General features: G+C 40.0%; 1 long non-coding RNA gene and 1 pseudogene across 1 annotated transcript in view; both read right to left on the bottom strand.

The window, feature by feature from the left end:
- LOC146476994 (uncharacterized) overlaps positions 1-15,391 on the bottom strand; it is a 254,304-nt gene that overhangs the window by 207,072 nt on the left and 31,841 nt on the right. The window lies entirely within an intron of this gene.
- On the bottom strand, positions 3,576-5,634 carry LOC146477000 (uncharacterized; annotated as a pseudogene).

Below are 15,391 nucleotides of genomic sequence, written 5' to 3'. Positions count from 1 at the left end.
AGTGGAAAAGATCCTTGTCACAAAAAGACAGTGTGGGGGAGGGAGCTTTGGTGTTTCGTCTGCTCCACAATCCCTGTGAGAGTAAGATACCACTCATAGTCTACAGATAAGAATGTAATAGGGTGATTTTGCCAAACACTTGAAATAAAACATGAATCTAGAAGATACAAGTTCAAAAACACTGATTTTATTTTGTTTACTTTTTACTAAAAGTGATTATGATTCATCTGATATTCCAATACATTTGGAATAAGAAGTAAATCTCTATTAGGTATCATTTACTTTGAATAATCAGCGAGGAACCATTCTCTTCCCCAGAACTGCCTTGCCCTCCTAGCTGGTTTAGAGAGCCATGAAGCTTTGGGTAAAAAAATGAGGAAGAACCAGATGGAGCAGAGAAATAATTTAACCAACAATTTTATGGAAAAGCAAATAAATGATTTATCTACATTTCTTGAGTTTGTCGTATAAGAATACTGCTTGAAGAAAACTTAATGCAGAAATGTATATTTTCCATGAAATACTCTTGAATTGTTGTTCTACAAATTGAAAGACTCAATGCATCAGTGACAATATCAGGGATAATTTTGACTTACCTGCGTGACAGTGTGAGCAGCATTTCAGGTCATTTGTTAGAACTTCCAAATCAATCACTCTTGGCCCTGAAGGGTGAAAACTCTTTCCATTGACAGTTTGCTATAAAACAGATAATTGTCTGCATTGAAGACTCTGACTGGTTTATACACGAGATGCTCTTTTGTGCAAAACATGTTACAATTTTGGGTTAATTGAATAAAGTTCATCGAATAAAAACTCCTCTTGGGACCTAGTTGCCCTTTTTCTAGCTGGCTCCAAATATTCTTCCTCTGTTTCATTTTCTTTTTCACTGGGTCGTTTTGACTTCACTGCAATTGCCTTCGCGAGGCTTTCAAACACGCTTTGTATTTTCATGACGTGAGGCACCCTTTATAGCGTGAAACATGCACAAAGGATTTTTCTCTTTTCTATCATCTTCGCCACCAGCGCCATAAGCGACGGAAAACATGTTAAACAGTGTTCTGATATCGAGGCCAGCCCATTAGAAAGGCCGAAGAAAACCAAAAGTTGCATTTTTCTTCTTCTTGACTTTTGTTGTTTTCTTCACTAGTCAAGCACTCGATCGCAGAATAGTGTGCTTTCACCATGTTATACGATACACTGACTGCGGTTTTAACACCATTTTCCTTGAGGTACCAACTCAAAACATTTCGAGGACCAAAGCTTTTAGGAAGACTTAATTAACCGATGATTCGTACTCGAAGGCGTATAAAATTTTTGGGACACAACTATTTGGCCGCCATCTTTGTTTTGATTTTGTGAAACTTTAAATAATGCGCGCATGTTGTGGAGGCTCACCAGACTAGTGACTAGGCGTCGCAGGAAAAAAAAAACTACTTCTAGCCACCTTAAATTTTTGACCAATAACAAATTGGTTCATTAATTAGCAGTAACTTATCTTTTGTCTCACCTGTAACATGGGAGCTTTACGTTAACAATTTCATCTGTTGCTCGAGCTAAATCACGGTCTGTAACAAGCAGACGATTTGGACCCGAACATATGCACAGCTTTCAAGTTGCATTTTACAGTACCTGTAGATACGTGGCTCATAGAAATCGTATGTCTTGACAGTGTCCTTAGTAAAGTCAATTTCAATTCGCAATTCGCATTTGGTATCCCACTTGCCTCGCCTTCACCTCGCTCATTAACAGACTTGCCCCTCTTCACCGTTTCAATTTCCTTTTTCGATTGCGTCACTTTCGTTTTATAATTCTCCCCCATCTTCTTCTGAAGCTCGATGATTGACTCGAGAGACATGCATAAACTCATGCTGTTCAGAAGCTTCAAATCATCATGTTTGACGCCGCTGTGAAAGAGAAGTGTTCATATACCGTATGAAAGTGCCGACATCTTTTGATTCCTGCATTTAGCAGCAACTGCCATTGACAAGGCAAGGGAGTTTGTTCCCTTGAAATTCTCGCTTTGGCGTGAGTGTGATATAATACAGTCATCTTTTAAGCAAGACATCCGCAATGGACACCAAACATCCGCTTCATCCGATCATCAGGGCTCAACTTCTTTAATACAGATTCAGTAGCATCCCTGTAATATTCTTTAAACTCTTGTGAGACTGCCCCTCCCAACGGATCCCCAAGTTTGCGTTGCATATCAGGGTGACTTACCGCTAAGTTAGCAACAGTTTTCCAATTTCTTCGATACAAGTTTAAGATCATCGATTTAGTTTTATCGTCAAAAGAACTGTGTTGAGACTTGCAGTCCAATGTGAGAGCACAGCTCCGCTAAGGTTTTGTCGTCTCCCTTGGATGTTTGAACAAGTTCTCCGTAGAAACATAACACGTTTTCTGAAAATCTCCGAACTGCAGCTTGAGTTTACAAAAGCGCAGTCTACAAAATTCACTCGGGCTTTCCTCTTTGGCCGGTCTTCCTTATTTTGCTGTATTTTCAATAGATCTATCCATGCATACGAGCTTCGTATTGTTTCGCACCTTTACATCGCTTTTACACCCCGCGAAAATTAACGAAAGTGCTAAAAGTGGGCAGCATTCAAAAAACTCAAGAAATCCAGCAGACTGTTTTTCTCACGGCTTTGCCGCTCGCTATGGCTGCTCCACCATAAAGCTTTTTTACCCCAACGCGAACAAGACTGCCAGCTACGCAGGCTATGCAGCAGTCCTAAGCTCCATAGGTAACACGATGCCAAAATAGAAATGACCGTTCCAGTAGTATCGTAAGAGCTGATAATCATGCGGATCCACAGGGAATTGATGGTAAGCCCATTTAAAATCCTGTTTGAAGAGTAAACAACCAGAACCGAGAGCTGCCACGCAATCAGCAGTCAGGTCCACTATTGGATAAACGAGCTCAAACTCCTAATGTAACTGAATAAATACCAGAAAGGATGCCATCATTTACCGAAGAACCAACTGGCCAGCTAAGATCCAGAGTAATTCTCTGTTCCGTGGTATCTGGCTTAGTTACAGAGTTCAAAGGAGAGACTGCAATGGGACATGAGAAAGCATTACGGGAAAACTGGCCGATAACCGCATGCCGCCCAATCTCCAATAACAAGTAAATATCAATAGCATCAGGAAAATCAATAGCACCCTTCTGATTGTGAAAGAGAACATTTGTCGGGAGTAGACAAGAATAATTGAAACCAACTGGCCAGCCAAACTTCAAAAAATCGCAAACTGCATAATCAGCATACTCCCGCAGATATGATCTCCAAACGGCATGCAAAGCGAAGAATCCTACAACCACTGGAAGCAACTAAATCAGTGGGTGAAGATAAATCAGAGACTACAACAGGCGAATTTGTCATGAAACGTGAGTCAGGCACAAAACCTGCATGTAAAACATATCGGTCAGATCGTGCGAATCTACAAATTGACTTGAAGAACTTGCATTACAAGAGTCCTCTCGAGAATCTAAACCCGACTCAGTAACAGGCAAAAAAGTCTGGAAAAATCTTGAATCATAAAAGTCTGGAAAACGATTGTTAGTCGGAAACACAGTGTCACTTGAAAGTTAGACAGACTTGATTGGGGCAGTCTTCAGAAAACTCAGTGTCTAGCAGTGGTGTGCGACAAAGCACAGATATGCTGTAACCATTTTCTTTCATTGCAAATCATTTCATAATGATCCTTGGTATGCGTACACTTGCCGCTCTGAAAATCATGGCAAAAGTACCAATTGAATGAAAACAAGTGTAAAGAGTTGCAGATAAGTTTCTTAAAGTCTGTAGATCCCTTCGAAGCAGTTACTTTTAACAACAAACCAATAGAGGTTGTAACTAGCGTAAAACGTCTTGGTCTCACAATTTCAAACAATCTAAAGTGGAACGCTCACATAGAGAATGTTATCAAAAAAGGAGCCTCTAGGCTTTATCTGTTAAGGCAACTGAAGCGTGCAAAAGGAGATCCTCCGCAGCTACTTTGTTTCTATACTACGTGTATCCGGCCCGTGTCTGAATATGCTCGCCAAGTTTTCCACAATGGTCTGCCTGAGTATCTCTCTGACGAGCTAGAGAAAATTCAGCGCCATGCACTTAGAATTATTTTCCCAGGCTTAGGCTACCAAGAGGCTTTTAAAGAGTGCAACATTACCACCCTCCATCAACGGCGCCAATGGCTGACGGAGAGACTATTCAATGGGATTAAGGACAACAGCCTCCCCAAATTACATGGCCTTTTCCCGCCACGTAATCTTAGTACCGTAGCTTTAAGGAGAAAGTGCGCTTTTAAGGTACCTATTTGTAGAACAAATAGATTTAAGAATGGTTTTATCATGCATAACGTGGCTATTTTCTAATGTTTTTATCGTATATCCGCGGCTATTTTTTATATTTTACGACGTAGTATCTTTGTTCCTTTGTTTTTTATTTTCACTTATACTGTTATTTATTTATTTAGAATAGTTTTTTTTATCTTATTGCGTGTTTAGCATTATATATTGTACAGTCCGTAATCCAGCCTCTGGGCTGCAATGGATTTTTAATAAAGCTATCTATCTATCTATCTATCTATCTATCTATCTATCTATCTATCTATCTATCTATCTATCTATCTATCTATCTGTCTGTCTGTCTGTCTGTCTGTCTGTCTGTCTGTCTGCCTGCCTGTCTGTCTGTCTGTCTGTCTGTCTATCTATCTATCAAAATAACATGGCACTGGACTGGCGAGAAGAACTTGAGCTACCCATAGGTCTAGTCGTGACATGAAGAAGGGGAGATTCTAAATGAGCAAACGAATCACCCCAACGAGCACAGCCACACTCGATTTCAAAAAGGACAGGGGCGTGAAATTCCTGTATGGCAGGACAGGCAAACTGAGTTACAAAACCACAAAATGATCAAGGCATCCGGCTTGCTCATCTATCAGGAGGCTTTTCAATTGCAAGATGGAGGCATACCTGGCAGCGAATTCAGTGAGAGTTAGCTTGTCATAATTATGATCTTTAGACACGTAATCAAGACTGAGAAAGCTGTGTGGCCATAACTGGAGTGAACACTCGGCCTGTAAGCTTGACAGTTTTTCCTGGCTTCAGTTTCTTACCTCGGGCACTCTTCTGGGTGGATGCCATGCCCTCATCTTCAGAGTTGCTTGAAGACAGCCCAAGATGACTGATTTTGGCAAAAACCCTTGTGGTCAAAGCAGGATCTGCACGGAGGTCTTTAATCATTACAGAAGGCTACCAGGGTCCTGCATGTTAAGCTGGAACTGCTTTGACACAAGCGGTTTGACTCTGCAAGAGGCAATCCGCTTATGTAACGCATGATGCTTGATCTTTAGCTTTGCCACCTCAGCTTGCGGTTCTAACTCGTCATTTTCAGCCTCAGCTTGATTCACGGCCATGGTTAACTCAGCAATCTTGTCTTGCAAACCATTTGCTCCTCTCTTCGGAGTGAGGGGAGTGGAGGACTGACTTGAAGGATTTCTATGACTGGTGCCAGGTGGGACTGTCTCTGGAGAAAAGTCGAAACTGTCATGAAATTCTTCGTTCTCCTTCAAGTCCATGCCTGAATTCATGACCACATAGTCATGGGGAGGAAGCGATCGTAAATTGTATTGAATCATGATTGATATAAGACGAAATTTATACAAAAATACAGAACTAACTATAGAGTGTACAAAACAAAACAAAGACAAAGGTAAGAATGAAACACCAATACCCTTGAAATACAAGATTTATGTCATGTGACCCACCCTGTTAAACGCGGGAAATGAATTGTATAATTTTGGCACCAATGGCATGCCTTAGAAGACATCTCACAGCTTTATCGGGAAGCTGTTACAGATAGGTAACCAAGGTTTTGATGGATGCTCTCTCAAAATTTATGACACTACTGGAGCATCAATAATCCCACAAATTCAGCAAATGAGGGTAGACCTGATTTTCTCATCGCTGCATGGCGCTGGGGTCAAATTAACTGTGGTCTGCGACATCTAATTGGACCTCTCAATCATCCTACTCAATAGTTTGATTGGATTAGATTTCCAAACCCAATTGAACAAAATCAAACTGACAAAAACAGTTGAGAAATCTTTCTGATTATGTTTGATCAAGTTTGATAGTTTGAATTAAAATTTTGTTTTAATTTGTTCGATTCGATGTCCTGGAACTGTACATGTGGGTAAGGGAGCAATTTCTGGGCTTAAATTATATTGCATAATTTTGAACTTCTGGTTGTAATTTGTGCAGTAGGTTCTTTCTGTTTTGTCAATAAATTTCCTTCTTCTTTTAAGACCTAACACAGCCAAATTTGCCCCATGTAAATGAGTCTGCCAGTCGCACATGACCATTCTGTTAAAGTATTGCACAAAATTGCCATTACGAAATCGCCCCATTGAATCACGTCGCTCGTAAATTGCAAATGAGCTTCATTTTGGACGTCAATCACAGCAGTCTTTTGTGTATGGTGTTGTTAGAGTGACAATTCGTGGAATGCATCTATTCATTGAAACATAATAGAGAAAATAACGCAGCACAAAAGAACGAAAGGCAAAGTTTATCAGTAGAAGTTGCATGGCTAAACTAAACTAAATAAAAAATTGCCTTGTGCTATCAAGGAAGTGACGATTTTTAGTTTATTCAATGACAAACGACAGTTCCCAATAAGAATGGGCATTATGTATGCTATCATTGCGATAAAAAAGGAGGAAAACAGATAATCACAGTTTCCAGTGAATTGAAAGTAATTTGCATATCGAGCGGCACAGCGGAAACAAGCAAATGCAATTTTCAATCAACCAAGCGTGTTTTTACGGCAATATACTGCGACTCCAAGCAAAAATTTGGAATGAAATGATCCTAAATCAACCACATTCGATGTTAGAACTTTAAAACATTGCTTTTTAAAGGGCGCTGCTACTGTTTCCTTACCAAACTCCTTTTTCTTGAGCAAACAAATAAACGAACACTCTTGAGGATTCATGTTGTGCGACAAAAGATACCACCAGCAGTGGCACGTTTTGTAATGCTCGCAAAGCATCATGGTTCCCTAGTTTTGTCGGGCGATGTGTTTCAGTGGGCGCGATTTTGTAATGCTGACATTGCCTGAACAGTTTGTGGATATAATGGTTTCTGTACTACTTTGCTAAGGAGCCACACCTGTTACAAGAGGCACTGAATGATGATCTCTTGCAAGTTGCCCATTGGTTACATTGAAATAAGTTAACTTTAAATCTTACTAAGACGAAATCCATGATTATAGGAAGTAATAGGAAACTTGTTGGTATTTCCTCTTTCACGTTATCAATTTTTGACACTGATATAAATTCTGTAACTAGTTTTAAATATTTGGGAGTTATGTTGTCTTCAACTTTTACATGGTCTGACCATATTGAGTATATTTCATGTAAGTTTAATAAGAACCTTGGTCTTTTACATAGGATTGAGTATTATTTACCTTATAATGCCCGGTTACTTTTTATAATAGCTTAGTGCTACCTATTTTTGATTATGCTGATTTAGTCTGGGGTGACAAGGACAATGTCTCCCTTATGAAGGAATTGCAAATTCTGCAAAACAAAGCAGCTAAGTTGATATTAGATAGATCACCTCACTCCTCATCCACTGATGCATTGACAGTCTTGAGATGGCTGAATCTTGAAGAACTCAGGAAATGTCATCGATGTATGTATGCATGCAAGTGTATTAATGGCCAACTTAATCATTCTTTGGACATTGTAAGAAAGTGATATGCACTCCTACAATACGTGCAATAACGATAATATCAAGCTCCCCAAAATCAAATATAATTGGGGAAAACATCGTTCGCGGTACCACTGTTTCAAAGACTTTAATGAGTTAGAGAGAACTGTAAGAAACTCAGCGAGTTTTGCAATTTTTAAGAAGTGTCTTTTTCCTGCTTTTTATAATTAAGTATTTGTTTTTAATCCTTAATTGCAGTGTGTATGCTGTAATTATTTTTATATCTCGATTTTAGCTTAAATTTTTTATATTTTAATTGCATCATTTAATATACATCTAGTAATAGGACCTCTATGTAAACCACTCTTGTGATGGAGCATCCTATTTAAAGATTGTTAATAATTAATAACGGCCCCCTGTAGACCATGTGAGAGACTTTCAAAAAAGGCACATGACTGCTTGGATGAAGCATAGTGCCATTGAGTTATCGGGTGGTACTATGAGCACAGCAGCAGAGCAGCAAACTTTGGACTCAGCGATGGTATTGCACAGTGAATTCTTCCAAATGTTGAGGAGAGAAAAGCCGTTGTCTGCAAGATTGTTAGATTCTGAAGGTTTTCATCCTTCTTGTCAGCAAGTGCTTGACATCAAGGTTTGGCTGCTGAGGTGGAAGATTAAAAAGGAGCTGTATACGTGGTTTCCTGTAAAGATTAACTGCTGTATACTGGTATAGTCTGACTGAGATCTTGTAATTGTTTGGGAATTGGAAGAGATGCTTCAAGGAAAAGGAGGCCTGTTAACATGGAAATGATTGTGGAACCATTGCTTCCGGTCTGTCTCCCACCTATCATTGATTGGCAAATGTGGGGGGCGGGGGCAACAGCCACTCGCTAATGGTAAGTAGTGGTTTCCAATGAGGTACTGTTGGTGGGGCTTGCTGTTTTCTGTTGTTAACCTTGTTTGCCCTGTGCCACTCATACGTACATGGAGAAGAACATGGAGAAGTGGTGTTGGGGAAAAAATTTCATTAATTGTTTGAAGTGTCGTGAGATCTTTTGTGTCCTTTGACTGGCTGGACACATTTGGTACAGTGTGCAGATGCTTTGGATGTAGAATTACTTGCGCTTTGAGGTAAGGGTTGGTAACCAATCGCCCGAAGGAGAAAATATTTCCGATGCTACATGACTATGCTTCTCATGGTACACTTGTTGCTCCTTCAGTCTTAGCTGCTTTACAGAGGTAGACACGGACCTGATGCACTTTCCAAAATCAATCAGGATTGCATGATACCCATTATTCCAATAAGAAACAAGTACATTATCTGATTTAATGTCTTGATGAATAAATCCCTTGCTGTGCACTTATGAAATGGCTTGGGCCAGCTGCAAAGAAATGCTACACCACTCATTTTGAGAAAGCTGAAGGGACTTGCTTTGAAGTGCAGTGCATATTGTAAATGAATTATCATTTACACTATAATAATTGAGCACTAACAGTTTAGGAGATGATGATGTTGAAATTCCTAATAGGCATGGAATGTTTTGGTGCTGCAGGGTCATCATTATCTGGGCTTCCCTTTTGACCTGTTCTGTTAATGCAGAGGAAAACTTTTCACAGCAACAGGCATTCCTCTGCAAAACATTTTTGTACAACTGCCAAACACACCTGCACCAAGGACGTTGTTTACGCCTGCAGAGGTATTTTTAGGACTTTCCAAGAGAGCAGGATCAATTTCGGTCATGCGAGCCTTACACAGGTCTACTGTGAGCACCTGTAATCAAATTGCAAACATGTTTTTCTAGTGTTCCTGATGTAAACTGGGGTAAAAGGAAGGTAGAGCATGTGAAGTGGAGATTACAGTTAAAGTGTCTGGAGCTAGACCTTTGGGCCAAGAATTAGAACTCAAGGTTCCTTAAGTACAATGCCTTATAATTCTTTACATACGTCCTTGTTTTGACATGAAAAATATAGTTGTGTATCAGTTAATTTTATTTATTTATTTATTTATTTAGTTATTTAGTTTTGTGTCATGGCACCCACTCGACTTTTTGGCCTCGTTTTCAATTCAGCAGAACAATCGGAGAACAACTTTCACCGCAGCAGAACAAGTCCTTCTGTAAAGATATTGCGAGATCCAGTAAAAAAATCCTTATTTCACCAAAAAATGCGAGATACTCCTTTTTTGTGGAAAGCCCTTGCATTGTCGATACCTGCTCATTAGCATTTAATGAAAGAAAGACTACTTTGCCCTCTTGTTTTTTTGTTGGATTCAATAATCACCGTAATCATTATTATCATTAATAATAAAAATTTATACAATAAAGAATTGAAAAATTGTCAAATACTTGTGAATTGTTCGTGGCTAGTCTGACGCGGCGTTTCATCTCGGCCAAGAGACTCTCTAGAGACTTTTCGAATTTGTAGGCAAACTCGTTGAGCATCACGCTCAAAGTCCCGTTCGCAAATTCAAGATGGGACGGGACTTTGAGCTTGATGCTCAACGAGTTTGCCTACAAATTCTAAAGGTCTCTGAAGAGTCTCTTGGCCGAGACGAAACGCCGCGTCAGACTAGCCACGAACAATAATAATAATAATAATAATTATAATAATAATAATGATAATAATAATAATAATAATAATCTTGATGATGATGAAAATTGTTTCCATTTAACGCAGATATCAAGAGAAGGAACATCCTCAGTTTCACTATAATAGCCTAAAAACTTAGTTACAATCTAAGTTCAAGCTGTGCTAAGCTGTGTTAAGAGGCCAAGCTTTCAAGGACCTGGCCTCACAACACATACTCAGCATAATCTATGTACAGATTTTGTACTTTTGAAATCAATATGACATACAGTTTACATACCCAGTACATGTTCCACCAATTCTGTAGACACTTTCTCACTGTATTTTTTTATAGTTTGCTTCTACAGAAACTAACACGTAGGACCCTGGCTTTAGACAAAATAGGGTGGAGCCGAGGGAAAAAAGACGAAATGGCAGAAGTCCTAACAGAAGACTACATGAGTTCGGGGGACACAGCCATTGACAAGGCCGGCAAATCTGTTAATTCGGTAAAGGAGTCCTGGGAAAGCAGGAAACTGATAAAAAAGAAAGAAGGCATTAGATAAATTTTATGTTGGCCAACAGAGCAAGCGCTCTAGAGACCGTTCAATCAAAAGAGGGAGCGGCTCCATGTTGGCCAATTGTAACAAGCCCATGGACTGCCCAGAATGGGCAATTTTAAATACTCAGGAGGAGATTAATTAATGAGTAATTATTAATATCAAATCAATTACAGTTTGGTATAAATTACTTTAAAGCTTAGTAGCTTTCCCTATAAATGTTTTTAATTTTAATATCGTAATGAGGAGCCAATCAAAGATTTCATTATCGAAGGTTCAGCCTTAAAGCATTAAGTAAAATTGAAAGCATGTATTATAAGTTACTCTGTTTCCTTTCCTGTCCTTGAAATTCTGTCGGTACTGCTGAGAAGGAATGAAAAGTCATGCATTTCAATTTGAAGTATTATTTAAGTTACAAATATGAATTGTTCTTTGATTAGTGTATGAATGTGAGTTCTTCGTGGTGGCTAGTCGTGAAAACATTTATACACTATTGTAATTACAGAGAGCCAACAGGAATGTGTTCTTCTCAGGTATTGCTAAGGTTTTCTAGTGTCAATCATAAAAGATCGGAGCAATAAGAAAATACTATTCGGATGTCCCCAGTAACATTTAATCACGTGATATTGTAACTGTGATTATTTTTTAGTATTATGGGAATTAAATTTGTTTCTTTCATTTTGTATCATTTTCTGAACAAATCATGCATGCGATGTATAACAGAGAGGATTGTTTGCTCTTTAAATTGTATTCTATTCCACAACACTCCTATTTCATGCTCAGCTAATATAAGATATGAGGGAAATTATTGATCCAGCGAGCTAGGTGAAGAACTGTAACATAACTGTAAGGGCGACCGAACCGCACGACTTGTAAGGGCCAGGTGGGTGGGCTGTCCTTAACTCTGGTTGTCCGCCGAAAGGAAGCAAGAAACAAGTGTTTTCCATCCTATTTATGCCATCCTGGTTACGTAATCAGCATGCATATGCAGGCCTGGTGCTAATTAAGCATTATAATAACTTATCTTATTATCGCATTTCATTGGTACCATTGTAAATAGTGTTCCATTCTACAACACTCCTATTTCATGCTCAGCTAATATAAGATATGGGGGAAATTATTGATCTACGCCACCTACGTTTAACGCTACACTCAGCCAATAAGCATACACCCCACAACTGCAACATTTCTTTAATCCCATACCTCATCTCTCCAAATCTTAACTCCAAACACCATAACTAAACCCAAACTAAGCTAAAAGAGTTAACATTGTCCTTCAAGTTGACAGATTACGCTTGTCAGAATGATTTACAGGAAAAGCACAAATAAAGCATTTTACCTGGTTAACATCCTGCCATGGATTTATAACTTCCGTTAAATCCGTTGCCGCCAGCATTCCTGAGGCACCAGAGTGGTTCATGAGCTTGGCTAACTGGAGATGATAAAGTGCAGTATGCCGACGAGTCTATCCTACATGATCCACAATCTCCGATAAATCTGCAGCAGTTAACGCCAATGTAATAGCGCACCCCAAGCGAAAGCCATGAAGCGTCTCCCCCTCATCGGAGATGGGCTTCAGCGCTTGCTGAAGAAAAGGGGGAATCCACAATGCCTCCCTGAGGATTAGTAGGGCGGAAAAGATAGCCGGTTGTGAGATCAATTCTGAGGTCTCGGGCCACTGCCATGTACTGCTCAATCCCCTTAATCGGGCAGATCGCCAATTGAAGACTTCTCCTGATACCAAAAACATTTTCATCACCGTCTCTTAAAGTCTTTCCCCAGACATGATTGAAAAGGAATCCAACATCATTAGGAAAACGCAAGATCTCTGGGACTTTCACACGACCTAAATCTCCTGGGCGGTCACCGCTAAAGAGAGCACATTTAAAATAAGCCTGATCTCGGGCCACAATAAAACGCTGTGTTGGAGACAAATCCTCTAAGGCTAGTTTCTGGTCGAGATGAAAGGACAGCTGAGTTAACTTATCAACAAAAAACGGAGTTGCCTGTTTAGGCGTAATCCTAGCCTTCAACTGCTCTGCCGTTATAAAATGAAGATAGTCCTTAACCGATTTATCCGCCGCCGGATTCCCCAGACTCAAACACCTGTCCCATTCACCATCCCAACCAATTGCGTGGAAGATTGAACGAAGTTTCCAATGTAAGAATCAACAGTCTTGTATGAAAGTCTCACTTGACATCCGCATGAATGAGTACCACGTTGCCCTAAAAAGGCACAACCATTTCAATGCACCTGAGTTTTGCCACCTCGATCCTTAAACACAAAGAAACGACCCAGATCGCGGGGTGAAACGATAGCCAGAGATGGTTTACCCGGCAGACCCAAAAGAAAATTCTCCAATTCCTTTTGAAGAGAGTCCTTTTGTTTTGAATAGCTAGTAGCTTGATCAAAATTCCACAATTGGTTCAAACGAGTATCAATTTCGTCTAAATTAATATCAGCCAAACCTGACTACCCAACACGCACTGTCTTGCGAGAGTAACCACAGCGTTGGCAGAATCGAAAATCACAATCATTGGAATAGCCACAAGATGGACACCAAAAAGAAGGTACAAACAATTTCGCCACCTGCGGGAGCTCCTAGGATGGGGAACAACAAGATATTACAAAATTTTATTTAAAATTGCGAGCATCATACTAACTACATCTCTCGAAAAGAAAAGACAGTGACAACAGGGTATGACCAAATCGTCTTAAATCACGTATATTAGAACCCCATAAGCTATTTAACATCACATCATTTTGTAGACAAAAAATATTGAGACGATCAATCATCCTTCAAAACATCTCTTTCCAGACTAACTCGCCATTTCAGCTCAAAGTTAAACACAAGGTAAATAATTTAGAACTCAACTAAGAAGGTCCATAAGTCTCCCGGAATATTAGAGTGATTTATCCATCCTTCCTTAGACGGAATGAGAAGGGCTTGTGAATCGCCTTTATGAGCAAGCCTAAGAGACCTCATGGACTAACACTGGATCAGCGGCCACCAATATTTCCTTGGATACACATCCAAAACAAGTACGGAACATGACCTCCGAAAACTCTTCAAAAAACATAAGACCTCACTCACTAAGATTGACGGAGGAAAAACATAAGGTCGTTCCAAAAACGGCGCAGGAGTCTGACAGGGCGTAAAATGCGGAAGGGATTTCCCAAATTTAGCTTTCATTGCGTTTGAATCCAACGCCATCAAATTGCAGGTGTGACCAGTAGGGCCTCCAAACTCTTGCTCAACAACCCGCCATAAGGCAGGCCACAGTTTGCTATCCATGGTAGATAGACGGCGAGAGTGAGTGTCCTCTGGGTTATCATTGGTGGAAATATATGACAAATGTAAAGACACATTCAGCTCCACCGTAGTAAAGAACAACCTCTTTAAACTATTCATTGAGAGGTCCACTCTTTCCACTTTGATTGTTCCAGGCCTGGACCACAGCCTGATTATCAACCAAATCATCCACCCGGGAATTCCTTAACTGATTTTGAAAAGCCAGCAGCACCCTCTTGAGGGCAGTAGCTTCCTTTGTGGCAATGTCCCAAGATTGCTCTTCATTGGTCCAATAATCGGAAATATCTACAGACACTGACGCCCATTCCTCCAAAGAAGAGGATCGTCCCATGTCTCTAGAAACAACCAATGGGAAATTTCCTCTCTAAGGGCCCCACACACCCGTATTAGCTTGGAAGAAAGATGGCCCTTCGAAATAGCCGCATTCATTTCTTTGGTAAACAGTCGTGCTCCAGGAACGACTAAGGAGAAGGAAACACTTTTACCAACCAAACGCTGGAGTGTTTTAATCGTTATTGTTTCAGCATCTAGGACCTTCCGGATTAATTTCAAAAATTTGCTTTTCTTCTCGAGAATGAGGTGGAACACCTGTCGAGCTGAGTCCGATCAAAACCCTAAGTAAGGAACAAGCATTCTGGGACTCAAAACAGATTTTGCCAGCCCTAAAAAATATCTAAGTTGAATAAAATAGGCCACAAGAAAAAGGACTGATTTTGCAGCTGCAAATCTACGCTCATCAGGGGTCGGAATATCAGCGTATACCTCCTTATCAAGGGAAATTTGTAGTTGTCCGTTGTGCTGATCATCAATATACAAAAGGCAAGGGACATTCAAAGATCGAAAGAAATTTGTTGCAACAAGACCAGTATTATGATAAATGTACAGTGAAATCTTCCAGCCAAATGGTAAAGTATTATAGGTGAAATACCATCCACCCCACTGAATGCCGAAAAATGTTCGACTGTCATCCGACAAAAGAATGTGATCGTATCCAGACTTGCCATCAAGAACACTCTGATATGAATCCCGTGGGCATAATGGGCAGGTCACTAACAGGATCCAACTTAAACGGCTTGTCTTGCATCCAAAGATTCAAAAAACGTGCATCATGACACAAACATGGCTTAGTTGGTACCACGGTCAAAGGGAAAACGAGATGGGGGGGGGGGGTTGGACCTCACCCACTTTCCCCAACAAAGATACTGCACCAGTTTCTTAGCGATCAAGAAGGGTTTAATGAA

Source organism: Pavona decussata, unplaced genomic scaffold (assembly GCF_977016875.1).
Source record: "Pavona decussata unplaced genomic scaffold, jaPavDecu1.1 SCAFFOLD_72, whole genome shotgun sequence".
NCBI lineage: Eukaryota > Metazoa > Cnidaria > Anthozoa > Scleractinia > Agariciidae > Pavona > Pavona decussata.
This window is presented reverse-complemented; position numbering and strand designations above follow the sequence as displayed.